This window comes from Taeniopygia guttata, chromosome 4 (genome assembly GCF_048771995.1).
Source record: "Taeniopygia guttata chromosome 4, bTaeGut7.mat, whole genome shotgun sequence".
In the NCBI taxonomy this organism is placed as follows: domain Eukaryota; kingdom Metazoa; phylum Chordata; class Aves; order Passeriformes; family Estrildidae; genus Taeniopygia; species Taeniopygia guttata.
The window spans coordinates 33,051,871-33,067,139 of NC_133028.1; the positions used below are offsets into that span (position 1 = coordinate 33,051,871).

The window sequence follows — 15,269 nt, forward strand, 5'->3', positions numbered from 1 at the left end:
GTTATACTTTAAATATATTCTGACTCATTTGAAATTCACTTTGCACTTAACTAATGAAAGAGTACATTTTAATCCTCCTAACAAAAGCATAAAGCACAGCCATTGGAGCCTGAGCCAAAACTGACAAAGTCAACAGGAAACTTTAACTCAAGAATACTTTGGATAGGTCCCTTAATAAATAACACACAGTTCATGCTCACTAAAAAGATTTCAATGCTATTCTGTTGCTTAACCTGGCAAAACAGAGCTGCTGCTTTAAAAAGAAAGCTTCTGTATACCTTTATCCAGACTTGAGCCAACATAGATAAAAATATGCAGCACCTGGGAGTTTAAAAGTGCAGTGTAACTGTGGGAGAGAGAATATATACTGAAAGAACTTAAAAATGTTACTGTTTCTAACTGATGTCCTGTGCACAACACAGTTTGCCAATTCAACCTCTAGCATCTTTCTAAAGACAGAAAACAGTAAAATAAACATCAGTCAGAAATAGAAAAAATCCCAGACCTTGGAGTAGACAACCATCTATAAAAACACATGCATAGGGAATGGGGAATTTTATTACTGATATAAGTAATTTTCTAAACTGTCCTGGAAAAGATGAGACATGGAGGAATGTGTTCACACATGAAATTAGAAAGTTAGAACAGATTTACAATATAAAGGCTTTTCTGCTGTCTCAGGAGGAAATCACTGTCCTTCTAGATGTCAATAAATACAGCTATTACAGGCTGCACAGTGGCTAAGGTATTCTTAACAGGATTCTTCCCCAAGGAAACATGAACACATAATTCCCAAACAATTTCCTATTGGAATTTAGTCACAGATGCAAAGATGATCTTGCAACTTCAGTGTAATTTGGGTCAGGTTTCCATTCAACCTACATAAAAATGTACACAAATTCTACAAATGTATTTCTAACTAGAAACCTGAATATCATCTGAAATACAAGCAGGATCTCTGAAGTTTCAGCAGTAATCAGTCTGTTCAAGTACTTATATTTTCTGTTGTTATCTAATGCTTCACACCAATTAAAAAAATATTTATAACACTAAATATTGCACAGGGTGGAAAAGGGAAATTAATACTGTTCTTTAAAAAGTTATCAATCTGTGCCTTTAAAATGCAAGTTTTGATTCAATTCAGTTTAAGTAACTGCTTCATTTCTTTAAAATTATTTTATTCTGTTTTTTTTTTAGAGAGAACATTCTCTACACATGTTAGGAGACCACTGTATATAAATTATGTACAACATAAATAGTAGTCTATAATAGCTCTACTTAAATAAACATGTATTATTTATAGTGTCACAGGTGAAGTACTAAAAGAAATTATACAGTCTGCCATGAATCTTCTTGTAAAAATAACTTGTTCATGCTAAATGTGTGTACTATTGGTTCTTATTTTTCTTTTTCTAGAACTATTTTGATACTTTTATTTTATAAAATATACACAATATTAATAAAATAAATGTAATAATCACATTACTACTTTTTATTCACTCTAGGGCAGCTGTGGTTCTTTCATTTAAGCTCTTTGCTCTTCTTACATTATATACAATGGAGCAAGTCCTGATCTTGTTTTTGGTACCTTTTAAAACATTGGAGCTTCGTGAATGTTTTGCAATCTACACCACAGAAGATACAGAAAAATGAGGGGTAGCTTTTCTGTACTGGCCTCTCTGTTGTTTCTAGTTCTAAATCTGTGCTAAAAGCTGAAGTAGCACATTCAGTATTTAATGTGTTAAAATGAATTCCAATAAATATTTTGGACCTGTATTTCTGCTGAAAACTGTACTGACACTTTAACAAAGCAAGGCAGTTTCTCTAACATTCCTGATATTTCACAGAAAGAAAATGTATCCTGATTAATTTATCTCTAATTTCATAAATTCTTCATACTTTCAACACTTGTCATTGTTTGTGATAAGAAAACCAGGATCAATGAATTCAAAATAGGACTAGAGTACATGCTCCTTAAATTACATTACAGATCTCTTTCCTGTTCAGAGGGATTAATGTATCAGTATCACTCTGTAGTTTGGGGCACTAATAAGGTTGAACTATCAGGAAAGCAAACATGGCAACAAATTGGTTGTTTCCTTCACTACTACCATCATGCAGAAACTGAAAGATAAAACTTAGGAACATGCCACCCGAGTATTTATGCATGCTTAGTAAAGATGCTTGCTCATTAGTTAGACGAGTACAATGCATCATTCATGAAGAGTATAAATCTATGAATTCAGTCAATTTATTGGGAATTAGAACTAAAAGATCAGTGCTTATAAGAAAGCTTTGGCTTTCTACATATTCTATAGCTAAAAAAAAATAAAACCCATAGGTTTTTTTACTATTATTATTAACATGCTACATCCCTTGTTTCTAATACCCTTAGACATTAAAGGGCTCAAGGTTTGTTATAGCAATCTGCAGGCACCTCTCCAAGTTTTTTGTACACCTCTGCAAGTGAGTAAAATGACAGAAATCATGCCATGCAGAACTTGATGTGCACATCTGGAGCTTTCCAGATCTGCCACCTTCAGTGTTCACCCAATCACTTGGTATCTAAATTTAAAAATGTACTATTGGCTCAAGGTGCCTTATTCAGGATTCCAACTGCACAATAAGATATTTGGTAGTTTTCCAGCTCAATTTTCAACAATCAAGAACAGCATTTTGGGAAGCACATTTATAATTATACTGCTAGAAGACATAATAAAAAATAATCTCAAAGAATGTAATGCATTAGTTAGCTCTTCAAAGTTGATAAAATCAAGTTCTTTTGCAGTGTCCTCTGAGAAGTATACATAAAACAACATTTTTCCTCATTCATGTCAGTGAAACTATGTTTTTTGCTATACTTTTACTTTCTGGCTATTGAACACAACTCAACATTTTAATATCACTTCAACTGAACCCCGTTATGATAATCTAGGAAACAAATGGATCCAGTAACATGAATACTCATGTCACACCTGCTATACAACAGTTTCAAAAATTAATAAAGTAAGAATCCATTTTTCTTATTCTGGAATAATCTCTATTTTCATAAGAGAGAATAAAGGGTAAAATGATTATGTATGTAATATTGAAGTTACTGTTGCTGGTAAGTAATGCTTCTCATCTGAAATTTCATGTAAATAGTATGAAAAACCATCATATTTTAAACTTTAAAAAGCATTAGGCATGTGGAAGAATTTTATCTGCTTTCACAGAAAATGTTCCATGGGATTAAAATAATTCAAAGATTTGTCCAGATCCATATGGCATTCATCTGGATAACACCAGCCCAGCAATCTTTATGATAGGAGAACATGGGTTTTAAATTTCTGCTGGGTGAAAAAAATATCTAATCCCTCCATCTCGGAGAACACTGGTTATGCTTCAGGGTTTTTTTCATTTTTAGTATAACTTTCATATAAGATGGTGAAACAACAAGACAAAATCACATTGCAGATAGCACAATCAAATCAATTAGCTACACTCTCTTTCAGAGACTTACTTTTAAACCAAAGCTTTCTGCACTTGTGTTAGTATACAGTTAAACAAGGCAGCAGTATGTGCTGAATATAAGAGAAAATCTTTGCTTGGATTTGTCTTCTATCTTCTAGGTTGTCTCATAACCATATTTTCCTGGTTTAAGCTGGGATACCAGAGCCAATTTCCTTCCTAGTATCTGGTACAGTTCTGTGTTTTGTTTTAGGATGAGAATATTGTTGGTAACACACTGATGTTCGAGTTGTTGCTGAGCAGTGTTTACACCAAGCCATGGAATTTTCATCTTCTCACCACACTCCACCAGCAAAGAGGCTGTGGGCACAAGAAGCTAGGAGGGGACACAGCTGGGACAGTTGACCCAAACTGGCCAAATTCCATACCATGTGGCATCATGCTTAGTATATAAACTAGGGGGAAAACTGTCTTGTAGCCTCTGCTCAGCAACTGGCTGGGCATCAGTCAGCAGGTGTGAAGCAATGATAATGTGCACCACCTGTTTTGTATATTCTAACTATTTGAATATTATCATCATCACCATCATCATCATTTTCCCTATTAAACTGTCTTTATCTCAAGCTATGAATTTTACTTTGTTTTTTTAAAAATTCTTTCTCCTATCCTAGTGTAGGAGGGAGTGAATTGAGCAGCTGTTTAGACATCTGTCAGGTTAAACTAGAACACATGTTTAGCTAGCCTAAAAAGAGACACTAGCCTATCCATCTTGAGGGAGCCCATACTATCCACCTCCTAGTGAGGTCCTAAGTTTTTACTCACTAACCCCATTAAAGCCAAGGCAAGGCCCCTTATCTAACATGCCCATGCATTTCTATGATCTCCTCCCTGTAACACCGGGGACTGTATTTGTGTCTTGCTCTCTTGATGTCTTTAGTTCTGTGAACTCAATATCCATTCCTCCTTAACCAAGAGTTTCCTTTAGCCAGGAAGCAGACAGCTCTGTTATTTTCCTTCCAAATTCTGCCACATTCCCATCCTCATCCAGCTTTTGATTTAAAACTGTCCCACTACCAACACAGCTTTTTTATTTCAGCCTGGAAAAATTCTGTTTGTCTGCTATGCTGATAAGCCTTGAAAGAGTGCAACTGAGGGCTTTGATTAACTCACAACAAACAAAGCATCAAGCATCTACTTCTATCAGCTCTGCTGTATAAGTAGCAGAGAACCACATCTGTGATCTATTTCCCCCCTTCTAGTTTTATTTCTTTATTGAACCAGTAAGGCTGTGTTCACTGACGCCTAGAACATTTCCTGAAACCTGCAGCAGATTTGATCCAGAAATACCCTTACATACAGAAGTATATAATTCACCTGAGTATAAATTTAGCCAAATATTTGAGCTGGAGGAAGACATAGCAAAAAATCATAACATGAATGAAACTGAGCAAGGAAACAAACACTTTGTTTCATTTTTCTTACAATTGAATCTATAGCTTACATAAGATAATGCCTCTACATTTCCTTTCTTGTTCACACGTGATCTACAAGCCTGTAAACATATTAGAAAAGTTTATCGAACCTGATGTAAATATTAAAGATGATATTTGGACATTTGCTACACCTTTTGAAAGAACGGACTCAATAAAGTCTAGCACCATTAAGCAGCATTAGCTGTGCCATTGTGCTTGCATCCTCTTCTGAGAGGAACCTGATTTCCCTGTTGTCATGACTCTCTATTACTCTCTTCCAACAGTTATTTTTAAAAGCAGCAGGAACTGTTAATACAGTAGTGTGAATGTGTTTCTGTAGAATCTTCTGTTAGACTGAGAAATTACCTCTTCTCTTTATTTGCTATACTTTGCTGCTGCTATTTGTTGCAGCAAAGTCTCAGACAGTACAAATTTTCCCCCAGTACAAATTTTTCTGTTCAAATTTTTATTTGAACAGAATAAATCTCATACGAATCTGCCAAATCAGATTCAGTAATGGCTACGTGTTGCTACCAACAATCCAAGAACTTTTTTTGGCATGGGTAGAACATTTCAACAAGAGTAGATAGTTTAGAATTCAGGGTATTTTCAAGGTAATTATTTGTTACTAATGTATTATTAGTTTGGTGAATCTTACCAATTTCCTTAAATCCCTAAAAGTCAGAATTCTTTAGATCCTCTTCTCCAAACCTTTTCTGCTCAGAAAACTGTGGATGAAAATTCCAAAAGATTTTTTTTTTCCCTGACACAATATACCAATAAAAAAAAGCTGGAAAATTCAACAACTCTCAATATGAACTGTGGTAAAAAAAATCTCAGGATGTTAATAAGCAATCTTGTTATTTCTTCTCCAGACCAGTGAAGCCTATCAACAGTAATTACTCTCTTTACCTGTACAGTCCTCTCTGCTACAAACTGTGGTCAGACAGGGAAAAACAGTATATTGATTGTGCTAGTTGTCTTTTGCTGTATGTGATGAACACATACTAAATGTTATGCTTCATTCAGTTTGGTTAGAAGAGGGAAAAGAAGTCTATTTGAAAAACCAGAATTTTAAATGGCCTGGCCTGATTGGAATTACTGTGTAAAATCTGCTTAACTGAAATAAAGCTGTTGATTGTTCTATAGGCTGTGTGGTCTTTCAGTTAATGGTACAAAGTGGCATTTTTGAAAGATTATCTGAATTAACAAGATGTGGTCTTCAGTTATGATATAATCACCCATTACCACCCAAGACATGCATTAAAATCCTGAATCCATGTTTGTTGAGCTAAAAAGATGGTCTATCAAAAAACCCTCAAGAAATCAGAAAATAAAAGCATACAAACAGGGCTTTTGGTCTCTGCATCCATGGCTATAAAACCCCCAAGGTTTAATATATTATGCACATTAATGGGAAAGGACACAGAAAAAAAAATGAAATATGGGGAAATTTTAAGAGCAAATCAAACAAACAGAAAGTTTTATCTAGTGAAAATGCTTTGCAGTGCTTAAATTTTGAGGTACGTATCTCAATAAAAAACTGAGAAGTCAAACCTGAAACAAATTCCTACATTCCTCAACACTGGAAGGCTAACTGTTGAAAAAATCTATTTATTCTAAGAATAAATATATACACACTTTATAATTATTATTAAGATATATCTCTATATGTATATAATCTATATATTATATATAATTATTATTACTAAGATATTTCTCAGCTGTGAATAAAAATAACAGAAGAAATAGGAGAGACCTAGATACATTTAGTTGGTGTAACAGCTTTTGAAAATGTATTAGACAATTTGTGGTCCTTTATACTTACTGTAAAATCTCCTCTAAAACTAATCAGAAGTGATAATGTGAATGAAAAGTTTAAGAATTGAGTTATTAAATGCCGTCTGAACAGTCTATTATCAGTTTGATAGGCACACAGAATACTGAAGCAGTTATAGGGAGTTGAGCATGTTTAAAAACAAAAGATTTTTCTGCCTGATAAAGCACAGCTGCAGAACCTTATTGCTCTTCTGAATGTGGATTGACATGAAAAGAGATTTCCTCCCTAGTTTTTAATATTTTATTAATTAAAAAAACCCCAATATTTCTTCGCTTTCATTAAGTGTGGAAAAGTTTCATTAATATAGAAACCACTGTAAGCTTCTGGCCCTTACAACAGTTCTCCCATGACAGCAATAGTGACATATCAACAATCAGTATTCTGCATCCTAATGGTGGTTTTCAAGCAAGTCTCATAGTTCAGATGGGGGCAGTAAAAGCTTATGCTATCCCTTTAAGGCTTTCTTGATGTCTTTTGGCATTCTCTTATAATTACAGCTTTTACTGTAAGCACTGTACTGAAGGCATTGTGCTGCAATTGAGTCTTTTGAAATTATTTGAGATCAGTGTAAATGCCACTTTTTAAACAACTAAACCGGAGAACATTTACTTTCCTTTAAGAATACAATCACAACTAGAGCAAATATGCAATTAACTATCAAAATAAAATGCTGGTCTGGGACATTTGGACAATTTTCACACAGTTGCATTAACAATAACTGTCCCTCTCACTTTCCAAATTCCCTTAAAAGTCTCCAAGCTAAAACAGCTTACACTCACACGTTTATTATACTTGCAAAAAGTATTTATAATGGTAGAAAAGTACTAAAATTGTCAACTCTTAGATCTGAAGATATTAGGTTTGTAAGAAAGAAATATCTAAAATATTGCTGCTGTATGCATGAATGGAATGCCTCAACATGTATGAAACACACTGAACGAGGATTTGCCAGGAAGATGGAAACGACTGAGCAGATGTGCTTTGTACCAAATGATTTTCATATTTCAATGTGACAAAATAGATGAGCCACATAAAGCTTAATTTCAGTTGCAAATTGCAAGCTGGAATAAGTTCCAGGATAGTAAACAATTAGCTGCTTTATTTTCTTTTTAATAAGACTAAATTACCAGATAATATCTACTGGCATCAACTTGGCTAATAAAAATCTGTTTAATAGGATTTGCCATTTTTCCAGTTGCTATCATGATCAGCTTTGCATTTTGATTATCTTTAAACTTTGCCTCAATTTTCTCATAGAAAAGCTCTCAGTAGTAATTGCTTTAACATTTATTCCAGGTCAAGTGGTTAAGTATGAATAATGATGTGTCAAAAATGTACAGTAGTGCTGTCAATAGAGCAATTACCATTTAGCTAGAGATTATTATGGCACAAGAGCACATTAACTGGGCACAGTAAACAGAACAACAAAGAAAGAAGGGGCAAAGGGAACAAACTGATTTCAAAACCTGCCTGTGTTCTACAGTGTGTGTTACTGCCAGATATTAGCTGTTACATAAGAGCAATTAAGTCTGCAATCAGCTTCACTCGGCAGCATTGGATTAGAATGTTTCCAATTAGAACAAGAAGTTAGAAGCATGTTTCTAGAACATTAGCTTAATTTTTAAAAATAATCTCACAATAGCTTTGTTTCCCCTTGCGTATTTGGCATTGCTGTTTGGAAAGTGATCGCCAGCTGGCGTTACACTTAAAGCTTACCCAAGTCACTAGGCAGTACACTAGTGAAAACACAATGTATGTCTCTGCTCACTAGTAGTGCTGTAAAAGCTCACATTTTTTCCCATTTGATTTTATAACTTGCAATGTAATGCATCACTGGTTACTTGAAAAACGTTAAACAAAAGAAAAGTTTAGAGAGACACATGTCAAGAGGTGTTTTTCTACAGCCTCTAATCATCAGCAATCATTTTGGTATTATTCTTTTAATTACAGCAAAACTAAGAAGTTCTGCCTACAAAAGCCATTTGTTCAGATATATCTTTTAAAATATCTCTAACCCTATTAAACACATGAAACTTACAGTCTTGCAGAGCACAGAAGTGTGTCCTCTCAAGAACTGTCTCCTCCAAGAGTAAAAGCCATTTGTGTTATCCAGACTGCACACACTGGCTCAAAAACTATTTAAGCACTAGAAACTCCCACAGTAAAAATCCAGGTGCCATACAGCCTCCAACTTAAAAAGTATTTAAAATTCACCTTGTAAAACCATATAGATATAGATCTATAGATCTAGATATAGATATATATGATATAGATATAGATATAGATATAGATATAGATATAGATATAGATATAGATATAGATATAGATATAGATATAGATATAGATATAGATAGACGATATAGATAGACGATATAGATATATAAGCTTGTTTTCTGCATGTCTTATTATTCTAACTCTTCCTCTGCTCAGCATGGGACAGTTACAAGCTGATCCAAAGTAGTGAGTGTTTCTTCAATTACCTCTGAGTGGTAATTAGAAAACTTCATGACATCCCACTATGGTTGGGTCTAGAGAGAAGTAGGAGGCACTTTTTACCCTGAGAAATTTGCATGTGTTTCACAATTCAACGACATTAAACTTACCATGAAAGTGGTGGTACAATTCCATTAGCTCATCTCTGTACATCCTTTATGTCCACAGCTGACTAGAAATTATGAGCTATGTTGTTTTCTCGTAAGAAGAGATGACCTTGGATGCCACTTCCAGATGAAGTCTTTATTGAATATTCAACACCTGTGAAATAAGGTCAGTCTTTGAGCTCCATGTTTTGGGACTATGAATTTCTTCCCTATATCCAACTGATAATTATTTTAGTCAACCTCCACTGCCAAAAAACCCTGAATAACCCAAATTTAAAAACATAAATATGTACCTTTGTCAAGAAGGAGCATTTCATAAGAAGTGCTTTTTTTTTAGGTCAAAAAAAGATTAAATCTTTATTTTTACCTATGCTTGTTTTTACCTATTTTCCAAGACATCAGTATAAAGCATTATAAATGAGAAAAGTCAATACTACTGAAATAAAATAATTTTTTGCCTTAAATTATAATTATCAATATTTTTATCTTTAGGCAAACCTTAAATTCTCAGGCTATGTATGTGCCATTCAGTCACTTCTTCAAGAAAAGCTAATGTCACTTTGAACACAAACTTTAATTGCAAATGAACTAAAACCTCAAGCTTTCCCTGTTTCCATGGCTTTACAGTCTCCTGTGACACATTCTCTGAATGCGTCACTCATAGAATTTGCAACTTCTCTTTGGCCCTCATGAATTTCTGATGCAATTTCTGCCTTCTTCTCTAGACAGTGCCTGTACTAAGCACTGTGATCTAATGACAAGCAACTTCAAAAATCATGCAGCCACACATAAAATTTTTGAATCCTGATTATTAGTGAAACCTACTATTTTCACTGCTGAACTTGAACAGATTGTTAACACAACTTATGCAATGAAAATTGTGAAAATCAGAATTTACATAGATATAAAATCTTCAAAAAGTTAAAATTAATTTTATGTGTCTATATAGTGTAAATTAGACAGTGTCAATAAGCAGGATTTTGTATAGGATTGCCTCCAATTGCATGACTTGTATTACAGTATACTTTAATACAGTGTCTACTGTATTGTAGTAGACAGCAGAGTTCTATTACAGCCCTCCCTGATTACAACTTTAGTAAGAAAGACATCAAGCAGTCCATTTTAACCTTCAGGATTTTTAAAGGATGGAATAAATTTGTCTACTATCCTCATAAATAATTTGAAAGTAGCTTCTATTTGCTGGAATATTAGAGAATGGGATTCTCCGAATCAGACTCAGGACTGAAGTACTCATAAACCTGTGCAAAACAGGGGAAGGCACAAACCACCATGTAAAGAACTAAACTCCATAATTGTATCCCATGCATCCCACAGCCCACTTCAGTCATGCATACAGGTTATATGAGTGATGACAGAAATAAAATTTGGAGCTCTTTGGATTTGACATAAGACTCCATGTTGTGGTCTTCCTCATTAAAGGAAGCAAGACAGATTTCATTCTTGAAAATGAAGTAAAAATTATTTTGATTGAGTTTAATTATTATGATTTGAAAGATGAAAAACCAAGAACAAAATTTGTCTTCTGCCTTGCAGAATCTATTACAAAGAAACAAAATAGATCAGTACTAGCAGAATTAGAGGCAGCTTTAAGGAGACTTGAAGAGTTCTGATGGAATACACCACAGAATGACAGAATAAGATGAGTTGGAAGGGATCCTTAAATATCATCAAGTCCACCTCAGGCCCCCCATAGCACCATTCCTAAGAGTCACACCACGTCCCAGTCTCAAAATCTGTTGCCATAAGAAACTGTATTTATGTTAATCAAAATAAGTTTAAATTAAAAGAACAGATACAGAAAATACAACTGGAAAAATGTACTGAACTACATTAAAAATTCCAAGAACCAATTTTAATCACGAATAATTTGCTAGATTCCAGCATATTTTTTTCATTTTTTTCTGAACAGACAAATATTATGGTAGTAAAAACTATGGTAGGATTTTAGTAAAACACAAAACACTTTTGCATCACAAATTTTAAGTCTGAAGGCTAAATTTTTTATCATTAACAGAACTAGACTTGAAATTATATTTATTCAATAAATGAAAAATTAAAGGGAGACATGCCACTATGAGAACACTTCAGAATGGAAGGAATATAACTTCTCCAGGTGTTGTTTTCTTATGTTGCCTACTTGCATTTTTCTTTGTGTGAGGTGCTTTGCAAATATAAAAGAAAAATGAGGCCTTTTTCCATGCAAAAATAAAAATTAATAATATTAATGACATGAAATTGGAAGATGAAAGAACATACAGGTCTTTGGTAGGTGTTTACACAGATGTGGTGATGGAGAAAACTTGGGAAGCTGTAGAAAATCTTCTCATTTTTTTCCTCTTCACAACACAACTGAAGGGTATAATACAACCTACAGTAGAAAAAGGTCTTGAAAGTGCTCAGAGCCATGTAAACGAAAGATTATGAACTCCAATTGCAATAATAATTTAGACTTTTATGGATCTCTAACTCCCATTGCAATCTTGGATAGCCAGTTACAGAATTAGGAAATTGAGGTAATTTGTGATCTTCTTGTAGCACACTAGAGACCAAGAAATGTGTGAAATACTGACTTTGAGTTTTTTTTTTTATTGGGACTCCTGCTTCTGATTTCCCTCTAGTATTTATTAAATAGATTTAAAAAACCCAAACCAACCGACAAACCCCATAATTTCCCTAAATATCTATAAATATGCCATCAATAAAAACCTTACCAGAAAAATCTGCCTTTATCCTTAAGGATTAAAAGTCACTGTAATGTAACCCATTTTATCCTATTAATGTAATTGCAGGTACCATTTTCCCAGAAAGCCCTAATACATAAAAAGTAGAAGAAAAAGGGGATGAAATAATTTCATTTAGTAATTTGCTCCTTATACTTCAATTTAAGGCACAGCCCACTCTGCTTCAGTTTATGACCATTGTCTCATCCACTGTGAGGAGCCTTCCTCAGTTTCTCACTAACGTCCTGTAGGTATGCACAGCTTGCTATTGGCTACCTTCAAAGCCATCGCTTCCAGGCTTAAAGATAACAATTTCCTTAGCCTATCCTCATAGCATCTTTAAAAACAAATGCTTTTTGTCATCTCACAAGGAAATTCATCATGAGGGCAAGTGGAGAGAGGCAGGCACTGATCTCTACTCTCTGGTGATCAGTGACAGGATCCAAGTGAAAAGCATGAAGCTGTGTCAGGGGAGGTTTAAGCTGAATATTAGGAAAAGCTTTTTCATCCAGAGGGTGGTTGGGCACTGGAACAGTCTCACCAGGGAGGTGGTTGCAGCACCAAGCCTGCAAGAGTTCAAGAAGTGTATGGACAATGGTCTCAGGCACATGGTGTGACTCTTGGAGACGGTCCTGTGCAGGGCTGAGAGTTGTCCTGTGCAGGGCTTTGTACATTGCTTGTTTTTGTGTTCATAACCATTACAGAACTGCTGCGAGAGCAAAATAGTCTTTTAAAATGGCCTAGAAAATTTCTTTAAATTGTATGAAGAATTTGGAAAATAGCAGATTAAAGTTTCTCTGGTCAAGATGAGTACTGATACTCAAAAAATCGTACATTCTGTTTGTAAAATCAGTGGTCATATGTACTTCTCAACTTCTTCCTATTTTTCTCATTTTGGTTGCTGAACCACTGACAAAATAATTTCAATCCCTCTCTCTCTTTTGAAAAATAGTGGAAGAATACTATCATATCATTCATGTACCACTCTCTCAAATGCTTTCAAAATCTCATTAAAAGGCTATAGCATTCGATAGAAAGAGAGAGAGAGAGAGCATAATTTCTGGCAATATTATCTGGATTTAATAGGATGTTATAATCCTAAACAAAGTCCCCTCAACTATAAGAATTTTTAACAAAATATTTGCATCATTTTTGCAATAAAATTTTAACCCAATATCACTACTCCTATGAAACACAAATTCTAAATACAGACTTTCTGTAAAAAAAGAAAATATTTTAATAGATCAGAAACAAATCAATATGTTGATTAGTAGGCCAAGATGCAGACCAGCATGCATGGAGTCATAATTCATGCTCAGCCTTGGTGCATTTTTATGACAGATTTACAAGATCCCACAATGTGTTTGAACATCAAATGCATTCAGTGTTAAGTACCTTTAATCTGGAAAACTTCCCAGTTTATGCATCTGTCCCTTTAGCTTGTGCTACACAGCATGTGCTCTGTTACCTTATGACTAAAATCTTTAACAAGAATAAAAGTATATCAGCTTGCAACTTGTAATAAACCAAGAGGAGAGAATAACACAATATCAAAATTCTGTTTAAAATTCAATGCATCCAGCCTTGGCAGGTGAAGAATCAACTTCACCTTCTGTTTTTGACAGCTTTTTCTCACATTTCACTTTTAAGCAGCAATTTATAAATTGTTTGACCCTTTTCAGTCAGGCATGCCTTTCAGCAATATGAACTGGAATGCATATTCTGATTGGAAAATGTTTTTCTGTGATAAAAGTTAAATGAAATAAGTAATTAAATGTTTTAGTTCTTTCTAAGTGATAGTAGCAGAAAATTAACAGGAAATGTTCCTTAAAATGTCCTGAAATCTAGCCCACTTTTTTTAGTCTAGGGATCATCCTCAAGACTACTAAATGTTGCAGAATATTACAGAAATACTGAAACAGACGCAAAAGAAACCTGCCTTACCTTGGTAACAGATTACTTTGAAAATTATACTTTTAAATTTAACATCAACAAAGTGACTTATATTTATGTTAGGAAATCAAAACCTCCAAGAGTGACCTCTTCATAAGAACAAAATTATTTCTCTTCACATGAAAAAATACTGTGCATTAGTTTATTTTGTATTTTTAATTCAGATTCAGATATAAGTCACACTACTGTTTCAGTTCTCTAGGTATGGATGGCAGGAGCTTTTTTCAGGCTTGCAATATTCAATAATAATTTTAAATTATCCTAGGCAGGCATCAAAATGTTCCTTCAGAAACATCAGGATCATCTATGTGTTCAGCTTTGCAGACTTTGAATAGTATTATCTCTTGTTATTTATATATTTGGCATGTAAACCCTTTCAGACTCCTTGGAAACTGCGTATAAGTAACACTATTTCTATCCACTTCTCTGGATAAGAAGAGAATCTAGATGCTACAAAGAGAAGCTACCTGAAGAGAAACACACAGCTCTAAGTGAAGGGAAATGGCAGAAAAGGGAGCTTTAGTCTATGTTCTGCAAAGTGTTGAAAACACAGCATTTATTACAAATGCAGCAGCTGCTAATGCATCTTAGGTCATGATTCAACAGCTCCTGGATGTGATCCTGGAAATTACTCAGTGAAAGCAGATGCCTGTACTCATGTTTCTTGCAGTACTGGAAGTCTGCACCTGAACAGACAATTGCAACTCAACACATTTAAACACAGGCATATTATTATTTAGACATAAAAAACTCAGTGAGGACTTATCCTATAAATTATCATTAATTATAACCTCTCCTGTGAATACAGAAAAGAGGAATATGTGGAGGTTTGCAGTTTGATAATTTGAACTCTTAGAAACCAGAGGACACAAAGTATATGTTTTTTAATAAAAAAGAAATATCTATTGCAGAGATCAAGGAGGCATTGGAAATGCATAATTTCCATTACATCACTTCTCTGATTAAAATTTGGATTAATGGCTTCAAGATCACAGTAAAAGCCTTTAGTTCCTATGAATTTCCAGTGTGCAAACAACTTTCATTCCAAATTAACTTATTCAAAGCCATTTCATTCACTTTATACTAACATGATTAATATGTACATTTAACATGCACAATGATTTCTTCATCCATTAAAATCCCCTAATATTTGGTCTATTTGTCATTTCTAACCCTAAACCTCAGATTACAGCTATTTTCCAGCTAGGCAGTA

At 34.2% G+C, this 15,269-nt stretch overlaps 1 protein-coding gene across 39 annotated transcripts in view; it reads right to left on the reverse strand.

Moving 5' to 3' along the window:
• TENM3 (teneurin transmembrane protein 3) overlaps positions 1 to 15,269 on the reverse strand; it is a 1,292,556-nt gene that overhangs the window by 622,698 nt on the left and 654,589 nt on the right. For 36 of the 39 annotated variants that reach the window (XM_072927759.1, XM_072927755.1, XM_072927753.1 and 33 more), the window contains one exon: positions 9,366 to 9,516. The exons of the other annotated variants lie outside the window; for them this stretch is intronic. The gene's annotated coding sequence lies outside the window, so the exon portion shown is untranslated. The remainder of the gene's footprint in view (positions 1 to 9,365; positions 9,517 to 15,269) is intronic. 39 annotated transcript variants of the gene reach the window in all.